The sequence below is a fragment of the Misgurnus anguillicaudatus genome, chromosome 24 (assembly GCF_027580225.2).
Source record: "Misgurnus anguillicaudatus chromosome 24, ASM2758022v2, whole genome shotgun sequence".
Classification (NCBI taxonomy): domain Eukaryota; kingdom Metazoa; phylum Chordata; class Actinopteri; order Cypriniformes; family Cobitidae; genus Misgurnus; species Misgurnus anguillicaudatus.
The window spans coordinates 18,395,949-18,410,475 of NC_073360.2; the positions used below are offsets into that span (position 1 = coordinate 18,395,949).

Here is a 14,527-nt window from a genome sequence, read left to right on the forward strand (position 1 = left end):
TAAGTTTTGGTATTTTGTTACCCAAATCTGGCAACCCTGCTTCCTACTCGGGATATCGCCATAGGATATCGCACACGCGCCCCCTGTAGTGCGTGCACACTAATGACGCTCGGGAAGTATGTTTGTGAATGCCTGTGTTTATTTTTGTGGATGTATGTATTTGCATTTTTATTTATCGATAACACCATTGTTCATTTGTTTACCATTATGTTGGATGGCTTAATAATTTACCATATATTTATAATCGTTTGTAAATAACATATCAGCCTAGTGTTATGTTCGTGCTACTCATTTCAGCGGCTTTTTACACTAGGTGGCGCCAAACTCTCACATTTTAGACCAATGTTCATCCACCGGTCCAGCGTCAGAGTTAGATATCTCCAAAGAAACCGTTCACATTGTGATGCATTTCTAAAACTTATAACGTTATCTACATACAAATACATACAAACGAGATGGCATGTGCGGATAAACAGTGTGTGGAGATTCTTTCATCTGCAGAGCTCCCATTTTTCATTTCCTTATACGTTTGAGGTAAGTTTGTGTCCTGGACTTTTCTGCTGTGGTTATTTGTAAAATAATTTAAATGTTCCCAAAGCCAGGTAACAATTCTTATTGATTTCACACTCAAGGACAAACTAAAATTCCTAACAGGGGAATCCTATATTAATGCATCACGTGTTGGGTAGAGTTAGTTAGTACAATGTCAACTGACCAGTCTTTGTTATATGGAGATGTGGGTACTTTCTTACCGTGTTTTGCATTCTTTTATGTTAAGAACAAATATGAACCAGACGTATAAACTCAAGCCTTCAGTGCACCATATTAAAAAAGTTAAATCATTTACTGTAGTTGATCATTTACTGTAATGTCCCTTTCATATAGTAATGATTAAACATGGAGCATAGGTTGGTAGATAGCCAAGTAGGATGTTTGCATACAGAGAGAAAGCATGTATGATATAGGATATCAGCACTTTAAGACTCTGGCAAGTTACCCCACACTGAATTTATTATAGGAAATCTATAGCCTATTAATAATTTCGTATTTATAATAGGTCTAAAGACAGGTCAGTTTAAAGTGATTTTAGACATACAGCTAAAGTGTTTGATTTAAATGAACTCCTAGATCTATTACAAGACAATAATAGAAATATCAGAAAACACCTTGACTACACTGGCTAAGTTTAGGTTTAGGTTTTTACCATTGGGTTTTTTACCACACATTGGGGCTGAAGCATATAATTGATCCATGGATCTTCAACACGGGGTCCGGGGCTCCTTGGGGGTCTGTGGTGGTATGAATTTAATTCAAATTAGGCATTAAACAAAAATGCATTAACAGACCTATAATAGAAATTATAAAATGCTTGATTGAAATGAAAGGTTCCCATATAAAATGATAAAAAAACTTGAATGAAATTTAGGTTTCCCTGTTAAAATCGATTCAGTAACCATCATAAAGTAGGTAAATCCAGATTTTATTTGATAATGTAAAGGGGGCCTTTGCTCCTCCTTTCTATACATTAAACTTGGTCCTGGAGGGCTTTAGCTCCAACTTGCATCAGCACACCTGCCTGAAAGGTTTTAGTATGCTTAGTAAGACCTTAAAGGGGCCATGTCATGAAAATCGGACTTTTTCCATGTTTAAGTGTTATAATTGGGTCCCCAGTGTTTGTATCAACCTAGAAAATATGAAAAAGATCAACCCAGTAACTTAGTTTTGGTAAACAATTCTCTACAAGCATGTGAAAAAATATGTCACTGAAATGTGGCTCCCTGTGATGTCAGAAGGGGATAATACGGCCCCTTAATCTGCACTTTCCAACCACAGCACTCCCATTTATTGCAGAGAGAAAGAGAGAGAAAATAATTCACAGTACAATTGAGTTTGAGTTGCATCAAACCAGCATCATTGCGATCAGTGTTTGCACTTCATTTGCTCATTTGCATTTTAAAGGACACACCCACACACCTACAAAGTGGCAATTTAAACATGTTATAATAAATTATCTATATGATATTTTGAGCTGACACTTCACATATGTGCTTTGGGGACACCAAAGATTTATTTGACATCTTTAAAAATTGTGACATGTCCCCTTTAATTGGCTTCAGGTGTGTTTGATTAGGGTTGGAGCAAACTCTGCAGGACACCGGCCCTCCAGGACCGAGCTTGGCCAGGCCTGCATTAAGGGGTCCCTCCCTGGCCTGTAAAAGGTTGAAGACCTCTGATCTAAACTCAGGTCTTCAACAGGGACACCTAGTGGGTCTGATGAGATAAAGCAAGAGGTCCATCAATTATTGTCTTATGTTAAACTAGAGTAGTTAATAATTAATATGCATATGTTATAAAACAAAACTGAAAAGCTTAACAATATTAGCTTAACTTCAGACAAAGTCAAAGTACAAAAGTACAGCTAATTACATAAAAATGTAAGCATAACAACAAAGCATGTATATGTTATTGTATACCAGGTTAAAATTGCAACACTGGTATAGACCTTTTGCGTGTTTGCAAACAGAGATGACGTTTTTTGTGGGCGGAGCCCAACTGGTGGCAGAAAGTGACAGCTCCGCAATAGCGGTGTGAAGTGTTTTAGCATTAAACTGTGATTTTTATGCATCCGGTGTTCTGTAGAAGTCTGTTTCCTCTATATTTCTCTTTAGTGTAATGTTTCTTATAACGTTTTCACCAAGTTACGTTTATTTTTTAAATAAATTAAAACTTTAAATGGCTTGGCTACTGATATGTGTGCATGTAGGTAATGTATATGTATTGTTCTTTATTGGTAAATCAATTATTTTTACAGTATAAATCGCTGAAGTACTCATAAGAGCAATACTATCATGTATTCTGTATAATATCATTTATTAAATATTTTATAATTTCCCGTTTTCAATTTCTTCCTTATATTTTTAGCCTACATGTTTGTTCTAAAACTATTATGTTTACATACAAATTAATTTGTATAGGCCTGTTTATATATTATTAACACTTTACAACGTGTGTGTGTGTGCCATAATTTAGAACAAACAGGAAGAAGACATAGGCTAAGATAGAAGGTAAAAAGAAGTAAAAATGAAAAAAATATGAAAACTTTAATAAATGGTAATATTATTGATATTATGAACTCATTCAAAGCTTTAATCTTTCTAAATAAATAAACGTAACGTGATAAAAACGCTATAAGAGACACATAGAGGGATCAGACTTCGACAGAACACCGGATATCTTCTCTAATTATTTTATATTCTAATTATTAAAAGATTTCCAAATGATTTCATCACTCCAGTCTGTCCGGTTGAGGGCTTTTATTGCAACCATAAACACCTACGTTTATCTTCAAGTGGTGTCTTCGACGACGGTATACTATAAAAATGAAGGTCATCTATTTTGGCATTCCTATTCTGACACTCAACAGCACAACAAAAAAAAATTTCTAGTGAGTTATATTGTTGGTTTCACTCGTGTCTCATTCATTTCCACTGTTTTTCTGCCACCACATGACGTAACTGTGACGTTGACTCGCAAAAGGTCTATACAGGTTCTTAGTTAAGGACAATATTTTGTAAACAAGAATTAAAAATACTTGTGTAATGTTAACATGCTTAACTATTGTGCATTCTTTTATGTTGTTACTAGTTTTTACCATCATAATATACTGCGTATATGCAGGACTTTCGTTCTTACAATGTGGAAACAAATACGTGAATAACTTGGAAACACCCATACAGTTGTTGTGAAAGGCCTGCATTGCTCAGCAACTGTTTACTTCAGATATTTATCTAAAAGCATAACAGTGTTGTAAAATCCCATCCTTTGTTTACAATAGACCTTATGCTGATGTTCATGGGGACGTTGAATCAAACAACATTAGGGTTTGTAATATGCATTGCTTAAACAATGTTAATGACTGTGAAACATTTGTTTTGCTTGGTACTTCATCACAGGGCTGTGTGTCATTACTTACGATCAGGAATGTCCCATCTACGTGTGTTTGGCGAATGTATCTGCAGAAGCAGGTGAGATTTTCCTGTGATGTTAGTGAATAGAGTTCTTAGTAAAATAAATCAATATTTGCCACATTTTTCCATGCCATTCCTTAATTCTCACTTCCTCAAATTGTCATGCATTACATTATTTACTTTATTAATTACATCATTTCATATTGAAGTCATTGTAGTAAGAATTAAATAGTAAACAAATCACACCTACGAATGACTGAACTTACGTTATTCTTCTCATCGAAAGCAAATACAGTAAGTCATTACAATTACACAATGAAGCTACTACAGTGACCTTTGACCTGCTATTACATATCCTGCAAAACCGCGATGAAGTGAAACCTTAGATCTAATTTTACAAAGAATGGGCTCATGTTGGGTATTAAGGGAAAGCCTGCAACTGTTAACCTGATAAAAGCTCCTTTAGTTCTTTCCATAGGTTTTAATTCCTGTAATCCACACCTCTTACTGTTTTAGAAATGAAAGTATTTAGATTGATTGATAGATAGTCTTTAAACGTGATACTTTATGTCTACACCACAAAGGCCATTATCATAACATAATACAGACAATGCCAATAAATACAGCAACGGTAATAATGAGAATAGGCTTCCCGCTTTAAACTCCTACATCCACCTTTATTTCTATTTTCGTAAACTGTTAACACTGTAGACTTTTTGACAAGAATGTGCATTGTAAAATAGTAAAAAAAAAAAAGGTGAAAGCGAAAGCATGTTAAGTTGTGGGCACCTTGCCAAAATGGAAAGGACATATTTCCGGTCTTCTACACTTTGACCGTTGTTTTAATGCTGTAAAAAAGAGCACACATTGTCCTTTGTGTGTCAGAATGCAGAATTTATCTTTAGAGGTCTCTTCAGTAAATGGCTTTGTTTTTTTTGGGATATTCCAAGAGCGACCAAAACAAGAGAAGAATGTCAAAAATATGTTGGTACTTTTTTTTTTACCAGTAGTTCGCATTCAATAGACGCCACTTGAGGGGAATTTGTGGTGTGAAATGTTAACCTGTACCATGATGATAAACAAATACCTGGGTATAAACAAATACCTGTGTACGACCTGGGTATTTTGGGTATTTTATTCTGACATTCAAAGCCATTTTGATTGTATCTCTAAATTTAGTCCTGAAAGGTGGGCAAGGATTTGCAAATTCCATTGGAGAATTAAAATTAGTGATTATCCCAGAGTTGGGTCTAAAATAAATAAAACATTCACCTGATGATCTTTGTAAACCCAAACAGGTGTCATTGAAACTGAAACTGCAAAACTGAGAGATTGGTATTACCTCAGCTTTACAGTTTCAGTTTCAATGACACCTGTTTGGGTTTACAATGGTCATCAGGTTAGTATATTATTTTAAATTAATATTTTATTTGACCCAAGCATTTTGGGTTGAAACACCCATCAATTATTACCCCATTTTTTAGGGTGTTCAACACAGTACAAATGGTTAAACTATTCATTTACAAGAAAGCTATTAGAAAAACAAACATTTGAAAAATCCTTATAGGATTGGTGGTCTTGAGCATCGAAAGACACTGGAAAATGACCAGGTTTTAATTACCACCACCTGCCTTAAAAGAGTACAAACATCTCATTCGTGATGTACAGATCAACAGGGCCCTGCTGAGCTTACTTACTACAGACTATTTAATTGGTGAAATTGTTGAAGGATTGTCTCGTGTACTCACTGTTCATATGATGAACCAATGATTCAAAACCAAAGATTCGTAAAAGTTTTGAAGCTTCATGAAGCTTTCAAAAGCAGCTATCACTAGTTAAATATCACTCTACAACTTGGTCCATCTTTGTTTTTTAGCGTTGAAGCAGACCATTACAGCACTTGTGGTCCCCGTTGTTACACGTTTGGAGAGGTGCGCGTCTGGTATAGCTACAGCAGTGGTTCTCAAACTTTTTCAGCGCGCGGCCCCCTTTGTGTACGGTGCATTTCTTCGCGGCCCCCCCAAAGAAAATTTATGACAAAAAACAGTTCTAAAACTTCACATTTTAATTAAACAAAACATTAAATTATACAAAGTAGTGCTGCCTTATATATTTTTTGGTTTAATTTCACAGAATTCATGATAAATTAATGTATTTTATAAAATGTCATAAAACTGGTACCCCCCCGGTACCATCTCGCGGCCCCAGTTTGAGAACCACTGAGCTACAGTATGGCGTATAGGTCCTATGCGAAACTATTTATCGCCCATTTGGAACTAAAGATTGCTTGTTTTATTCTGATGTTGGATAACCTTGATAAATTGCAGAATATCATCACTTTTAATTAATTGTATTGTTTGCGATCAATGTCGTCATTAAAGAGTAAAATAAGATATGTCCCTCTGCAACATGGTTTGTATGGGATGTTATTAAGCAGGTGATCTACAATCTACAATGTTGTATAAACAAATATTCAGCCTAGAATACATTTTGGTTAATACATTTTAGTAAAAGACCATCGTTATTTGAAATCATCATAACAAAAGTAATGTCATTTTATTGTAGATTTATTATGGATTTGAAATTTACTAAATCCACTTGTATATGTAGAAGCCTTTCCCAGGACAAAAAGATGTTGTGGACAAAAAGATTTTTATTTATTCATGATTATAAAAGTATTTGGTAAGTAATTTACACACAGCCAATGTCAATGTATAAAATACAACATACGGCACAAATCCTTGATCTCATAATTACCCAAAAATGCTTTCAACATTCTTTGTTGTTGATGTAGGGGGTGTTGGGCATACAGTAATTAGGAGTGCAAAGCCCTTTTCCTCTGACTTGTTTTATCACATAAATCATAGTGAGAAACAAAGGCTGAAAGCAAAACATTTTCCACTGATCATAGATTTGGAAAAATTGCTTATCCGATTTCCCTTCTCATTGAATGTAGTCATAACCACCAGGTATTTAAATTTTTGCTCAAATTTAGAAATGACAAGATAAATGCTATATTTTATTACTGTATTACTCAAAAATCAACAATATTGTAAAATTCCTGCCCCCTTTCACCCTAGTCACCACATTGTAATCTTTCAATCCCCACCTTCCTAGAAACATTTAAGAGCCATCAAAACAGGAACATCCAGCCATAAAAAAAAAACGTTTCTTCCTCCGGGTATGATTGTGATAAACAATAATATAACAACCATGATTTATAGATATGCACCTTGACCTTTTTTTTCATATTTGCTTTTATGTGGAAATCTTTCAAATAAGATGTGACCCAGTTGGTAAAAACCCAGCCAAAGCCATTTTATTTGTGATTAACTGTGTGAAAATATAACTTTGATATCTTTAAAATTGACTTAATATTTAATATTGAGTGAGGTCGTGTGAAAGATTGAAATCAATGTGAAATCAGATCATTATCAGTTTATCAGACTTTAGGGCAGACATGGTCATAGATATAAAAATAGGCACATTTTTGTTTAGAGGCATCTGACTAATATGCCTAAATATGGTTAAAGACTTGGATAAATTCGCTCGAGATTTAAGAGGGAATTTCCATTCACTTTGATACTATCATTTCTTTGCAGAGTATTTATCAAAATGCATTGTTCAAATCAAGCCATTCAAAATGACACAGCTTCCTGTTTACATTTTTAAGAACATTTTGGTCATGTACTGCAAGGTCCTAATTGTCAAGATATAAGTATTGTGCATAAGAAATGATTAGGGGATTCTTTGGACTTTAATTGGTTAGTCAGTGTATGAGGTTTTGCAGGTGTGATAAAACTGTGTAAACAATAGGTATAGCAATTTTGCAATTCAGTAACCAGATATTTTAGCCGTTATCAACAGGTTTACAGGAATACTGGAACTTTATTTCCTGTGTATTGATAGAAAGAGTACCAAGGAACGTAGTTTTGCTTTCAACATACAGTCAGATAACAAACATCATGCAGTGTTTTTTTATTTACATCTAAACATGTTCCACAAGGAAAACACGGTAGTTGTGTATCCTGCTTTCGGTTTTGTTTCGTCCTATCGGCACAAATTCAAATGACTTTATTGTAAAGTCACCTCTCTCTCAGAAATCACATCACGGCTGTGGCATTCAAGTTTGACATCAAAATAACCGACCACGCATGATTCTTTATCTGCCACACACAACAGAGATGTTTACCTGAAACGGATTACGAACGCATTTCCAAAGAAACTTTTTATGAACCTTTCCAAAAAGAGTAGCCATTTCCAATCAAGACAGACATTCCCATTTGACATTTGAATTTATAAAGATTTTCGAAATAATGAGGTGATGCAGAAAGAGATTTTGATCCTTATCTACAACATGTAAATATCTACACATCATCTTTTATTATCCGTACATCAGTTCTGACTGGCAGATTTGATTTCTGACCAAAAAAGCTGGTGGTGGTATTATTACGTATGTGGGTATCTGATGATTCCTTTATGATCACTGTAGATTATCAAAGTTTGATTTTATAATAATTTAATTTTCGATATGGCTTTACACAGTCAACATTAAAGATATGTAGAATGTAGTAAATAAAAAATCACTATTTTCCAGTGGCGGCCAGTGACTTCTGTTTTCGAGGGCACTTCATGCGAAGTTCGTCTCGACATGTATGTGGCCCGTCGTGTGTGGTTTGTAATTTCAAAATATGTGTTCTACGCGTCGAGAGATCCTGTGCATCACGCGTCTTGTAAAAATACAGATGCGTCTAAAGGGTTTTTGATAAAAGAGATGCTCATGTTTGCCAGGTACTCTCATAATCTCGTGTGTAATCAGAGTTTACTGTTAAGGGAGTGTCTTGCGTGTATTTTGTGAACGTGAGCGTCTCTTTTACCATAAACGGTTTTGACGCGTGTGCAGCAGGTCCTCATTTTGACAAAACATGTGATGCACGTGGTTCACGACGCAACAAACACATATTTTGAAAACACGAACAACACACATGACACTCCGAACACATATTTTGAATTTGCGCCCCTCAGATGTGTATGCATTTTGCGAGGTGGCTAATTTGTATTAATTCGTATTACCACATTCATAAATTTTGTACGATCTGCTTTTGCCCCTGTGACGTTGGGGGTGGGGTTAGGGGTGTGTGGTTTCATTATTGTTTTGTTTTTCATAATCATACGTTTTTGCACGACTAACTACATACGAATTAGCCAACTCGTAAAATATGTACGAATTCTCATGAGATCTAAATAAATGTTGTTGCATTATGCAATATGTATTCTTTCATGTCTCTATTAGCCGCCATTCAGAATGAATGCATCTGACGGCGGTGTATTGTGTCACTCCTCAGCAAACAGGATTAAAGAGAACAGCGACACAATATCACTATTGTTCATGAAACGTCACTTGAATGATCAGCAGACTGAAAGCTGCTCTCCAAGTTGATAATGATATAATTGCTCTGCATAGCACAGATTTGATTAGACGTGGTGCTGGTCATAGCATGGCTACATAGATACGAGACAGAACGTACAGTGTACTTAAAGTCTAGAACCTTTCATTGGTTTCTTTGTTTACAAAGTAGTCAAAGGCCATTGAAATCAATCAGCCCTACAATTAACTAAACGCTGATGACAGCTGGTCATTATTCAGCAGGTGTCTACTGCATTTATCAGTCATGCACATGTCTTTGTGTTAATACTTATATATTTTCAGTTTCATTGCTGCACGGCACTTTCATTCAGAACAGAACTACAGTTAGGCTAGATCAGTTATTGTATGAGACAATATCAGCAGAGCAAATCTAGGAGGTGACTCTTTAGTCTAATAATTAGCAAGGCATTTCCGAGAAACATACAGCCTTTCTGACGAAACCCCCCTTTGAAATACTCACTTCAACGTGCGCATTATGTTGCCAGAAGTGGCATTCGGTCCATTACATGCTTTTGTCTGATTTGTTTTAAACTTCAGAAATGTTGTCAAATAAACAATTGGTCAAGTTTTATTTCCTTTCTCACAGTTCATTGCACTGTAAAAAGTGTTATCAAAGTCAACATACGGACCCTGGACAACAAAACCAGTCATAAGGATCAATTTTTTGTAATTGAGATTTATACATCATCAACATTTGTTCAAGATACAATTATTAGAAGCGCTGCAATGTGGAAAAATCAAAATATCCAGGAAATTGCCTCATTCCCTGCCAGCCATTTTTTGAAAAGTTGCCCACCAGCCTTTTTTGTGATTTTCACAAAATGCCTTCCAAGAAAATTTTCTTCTAAAAATATATAAACTAGGGATGGGATATCGGGTCAATACAGACTTTTTTTGTTGGATTGGATATCGGAATAACAGGGCCGATCCAAATCTGAGACTGTGCATTACTCGTGGTTGTTACTGTCATGCTATAGAAAAGTCAGACTATTATAAAAGCACCATAAACATTTTATAAACTATATTCAAAGTCTTCCTAATATATTCAACAGCTTTATGCGAAAAACAATTGCATATATGAAGATATTTAAGGTCACAAAAACTCAATGGCCTGGTGCTTGCGGAGTTAAAGGATAATTCCGGTATTTAACACTTTGAGTCTCATTTCTGGTTTGTTTTGGATGAACTACAGTGATGGACACAGAAATTTTGACAATGGGTCGTGTCTTGACTTTTCGACTCATTTAGAAGCGTATCTTGACTGCTTCAGAATGGAAGTCAATAACCATGCACAAACATGTCATTAAAACAACACTTAACGTTCATTTTCAAAACTGTACTACTCACCGAGTGGTTCATGGTGTTCGTTGATGATTAAAAACAAATATATTGGCGCAATGTATGATTTCAATCCGTGTTATTTGCTATAGTGGAACTATTTTTTCAGATACCTCACAACCGCGTATATACTTCCGCTCAATAATTGAGTCTGAAGCATGAATGAACGTAGTCCAACAAACTGTAATAAAACGGTAGCATAATTTCAAAATCAAGTTTACTTATAACACTTACACCATCTAATATGTTTTTTTCATCAGCAGAACAATAAAGAAGATATTTTGCAGAAACCCCAGTGCTCCGTCATGCAAGTCAACCGATCCGCACACTTTAAGAGCTAAAGCATATATATCCAAATACAACAGTAATCCCCCATAACTCCGTGTGACATATTGACGTCTTGTGAAGCAAATCAATCAGTTTTTGCAAGAAACTGAACGTTATTAACAACACTATTAGCGTGAATGCCAAAGCAGGAAGCGCGCTTTACGTTCGCGATCTCTTCCACTGGTGCCGTTTGGTGGCTGTTGGCTATGGATGTTGGTCTCTCTGCACCACCTATAGAGCGGGAGCGTGAAGCGCACTTCCTGCTTGGCAAAAGCTCTGCATTAACGCTGTAAAATATTTATATATATATTAGAATCTCAAAACTGAAAATCGCATGTCAACCCATGGAACGAATATTCAAATATTCTGGTCCAGCCCTACAAATATGGGAAACATTTCTTCTGAGAGAAACCGAGCGAAAAAACTACAACCAAATGTAAACAGACCCTTTTCTGTTTCCCGGCGGCGGAGTGATATATCAGCGAGCAATGAGTCTTCCAAGAGAAGTCAATGGAATTTTACAAAATGCCAAATAAAACACAACAGAAACTGTATTACACATCATACACACACACACACACACACACACACAATTCTAAATGGATCAAGAAAAATACTAGAATTGGTTCAGGATCGGTATCGGTCGATACTCAGAATTCAGGTATCGAAATCGTATCAGCAATGGAAAAAGTGGATCCGCCCACCCTAATATAAACATACAAATAAATAAAATGAAAGAATAGACCCTACACTTTCAAACAAACAAACAAAACGGGGGAAAACAACTTTCATCCTATCTATATTTTTTTCTCTGCCTATCAACTCTTTAAAATAAATTTTTTTTTAGCAAAAAGCTGAAATAATTGCATTTTTTGTGAAGGAATTTTGTTAAAGATAAGATACAGAATGACAATCGTGGTATTGCAGATTAACATCAAAATTGATTAGGAACATGTTTTTTATGCAAATGTTTTCTCTTAATTGACGAGATAACTCGTCAATGGCGGGGAAAGAGTTAAAGTTGTCCAAATTAAGTCCTTAACACTGCATCCCACACAAAAGTTGTGATATATTTACGGTGAGAAATTTACAAAATATCTTAATGGAACATGATCTTCACATAATTTTTGCCATAAAAAATCAACAATTTTGACCCATACAATGTATTTTTGGATATTGCTACAAATATACCTGTGCTACTTCACATATTTTTGTTACTTTAACTTCAAGTCAAAATTTAAAATAGTAAACCAAGTTGTTTTAACTTCACGCTGCATTTTTTTTTTTACAGTGGAAAGAGAATAAAGGACTGAGAAAACTTTACAAACACTCCATTTACGCAGCACTTTAAACCCACAAAATTTCAGTTAAATTGTCAGAGAGCCTTCTGTGTGAGCACAAACACGTCATCCTGTAAATGTTCTGGGATCGCTTAAGGAGAACTAGTAACGTTTAGGGAACGTGAACAAAAGGCAGAAACGATCTCATAAGGGGCGTAGTTCAGCTCTTTCACACAGGGGTTTTAAATGCAGATTAACATTCACGACGTGAAATATCTTCAAACTTGACTGAAGTAGAGATCAGGGAGCTCATCACTGTGCTGAGATCATCCAGCAGCATAACAGAACAGCGAGTCACGCACTCCTTTATGATCTTACCATAAACAAAAATGCACATGCTTGGGAAAATCACAGATTAGAAGCAAGCTTTAGACGCTGCAAAAATAAACACCGTACTTTGAATACATCACGAGTCTTTATGGGATCTTTACAGCATGTGTTTGAATGCATGCCCAGATTCCAGAAAATGATTGGCAGTGTGAAAGAACCCAAAAAAATCTAACGATCCCCGGACAAATCCGTTTCCATAACCTTTGTGTCATCTAAATCTATGTCGTCACTGTAAAAGATCGTTGCTGCCTTCATTTTTTTTGTTGATTCGGCTCAGGTTTGCAAGTCATGTCAACTTGCTGTTGTTTATCTTGAAAAGAGATGAGTTGCTACAGCTTATAAAATACAGTTAAAAAAGTCAACTAAATTTTATAAGTTATAACAACTCATCTGTAGTTGTAGCAACTTATCTCAAGTCAAGATAAATAAAAGTAAGTTGAAATGACTTTTAAATCTTGTTCTTGTAGTTGATTTCACAAAAAAATTTAAGGCAGCAAATAGTTTTTTTTACATTGATAGTATTTTATATCATAAAATTTCCATGACAACTTTTACTGGTCCCCATATATCTAATATTGTGAATGTTTTTTTTTTTTGCCTACATGATCTACTATAGAAAGTCTTGCTAAGGTCCGCATTTATTTGCATAGCAAATATATGATATAAACTTTTTTTTGCCATCTGCTAAATAAATAAATAATTTCACATATTACTTATTTTAACTACTAAAATGTAACAACTATGGGGTGCCCACTGTAAGATCAGTGTCAGGTAGGATACGTATCTTCATTTATCCCTTCGAGATTGTAATATTAACTATATCCTAAATGTGACCCTGCATTGTATGGGTCAAAATGATTGATTTCTTATGCCAAAAATCATTAGGATATTAAGTAAAGATCATATTAAGTAAAGAAGATATTTTGTGAATTTCCTACATTGTTACTAGGGATTTCATTTGAACAACTTTAAAGGCAATTTTCTCAATATTTAGATTTTTTGCACCCTCCAGATTTTTCAGATTTTTAAATAGTTGTTTGCCAAATGTTGTCCTATCCTACCAAACCATACATCAATGGAAAGCTTATTTATGCAGCTTTCCTGTAATTTAAAACAAAAAAAATGACCCTTAATACTGATTTTGTGGTCCAGGGTCACAAATAGTATTCAAAATTCAAATTAGTGTGTCCCAAATGTTGTGCTTTTATTAAGAAGTCTATGAACAAATACGATTTAAATTAACTTATTATATAAACTGCAAAGTCAGAAAAAATGCTCCCTAACTGTCACTAGGGTGGTACCCCTTCAAAAACTACATCTTTGCTCCTAAAGAGCTCATAATATCTTAAAGGTACATTTTTGTACCAAATGTATACATATCTGTAGTACCTATAAACATATTTGGACCTTTTCAAAGTGTACTGTCCCATGCAGTGACAACTTGGGACCAGTTTTTGCTGACAGTGTATTTAATTTGTATAAATTTGAATCCACCAAACGCGAGCGTCTTTTTTTATCATAAACCCTTTAGACGTGTCTGAAACAGGCACCTATTTTGGCAGGACACATGATGCACACGTGTCTCTGGATCTCTCAAAGCGCAGAGCACATATTTTGAAATAAGGAACTACACACATGACGGCTACATACATGTCATGACGAACTTTGCATCGAGCGCCCCAAAAAAAAAGAAGTCACCAGCCGCCACTGCCACATAATTCAATTTTTTTGGGCTGGGTGTGTAAAATTTTCTTTGTTGGCCAAAATTTTCTTTGTAGATATGTTGGCAAACATTT

General features: G+C 35.2%; 1 long non-coding RNA gene across 1 annotated transcript in view; it reads left to right on the forward strand.

The window, feature by feature from the left end:
• Window positions 1–282: 282 nt before the first annotated feature.
• LOC129437933 (uncharacterized) overlaps window positions 283–14,527 on the forward strand; it is a 59,701-nt gene continuing 45,456 nt past the window's right edge. The window contains exons 1-2 of the long non-coding RNA XR_012367942.1: window positions 283–534; window positions 3,954–4,025. This is a non-coding gene — a long non-coding RNA (uncharacterized lncRNA). The remainder of the gene's footprint in view (window positions 535–3,953; window positions 4,026–14,527) is intronic.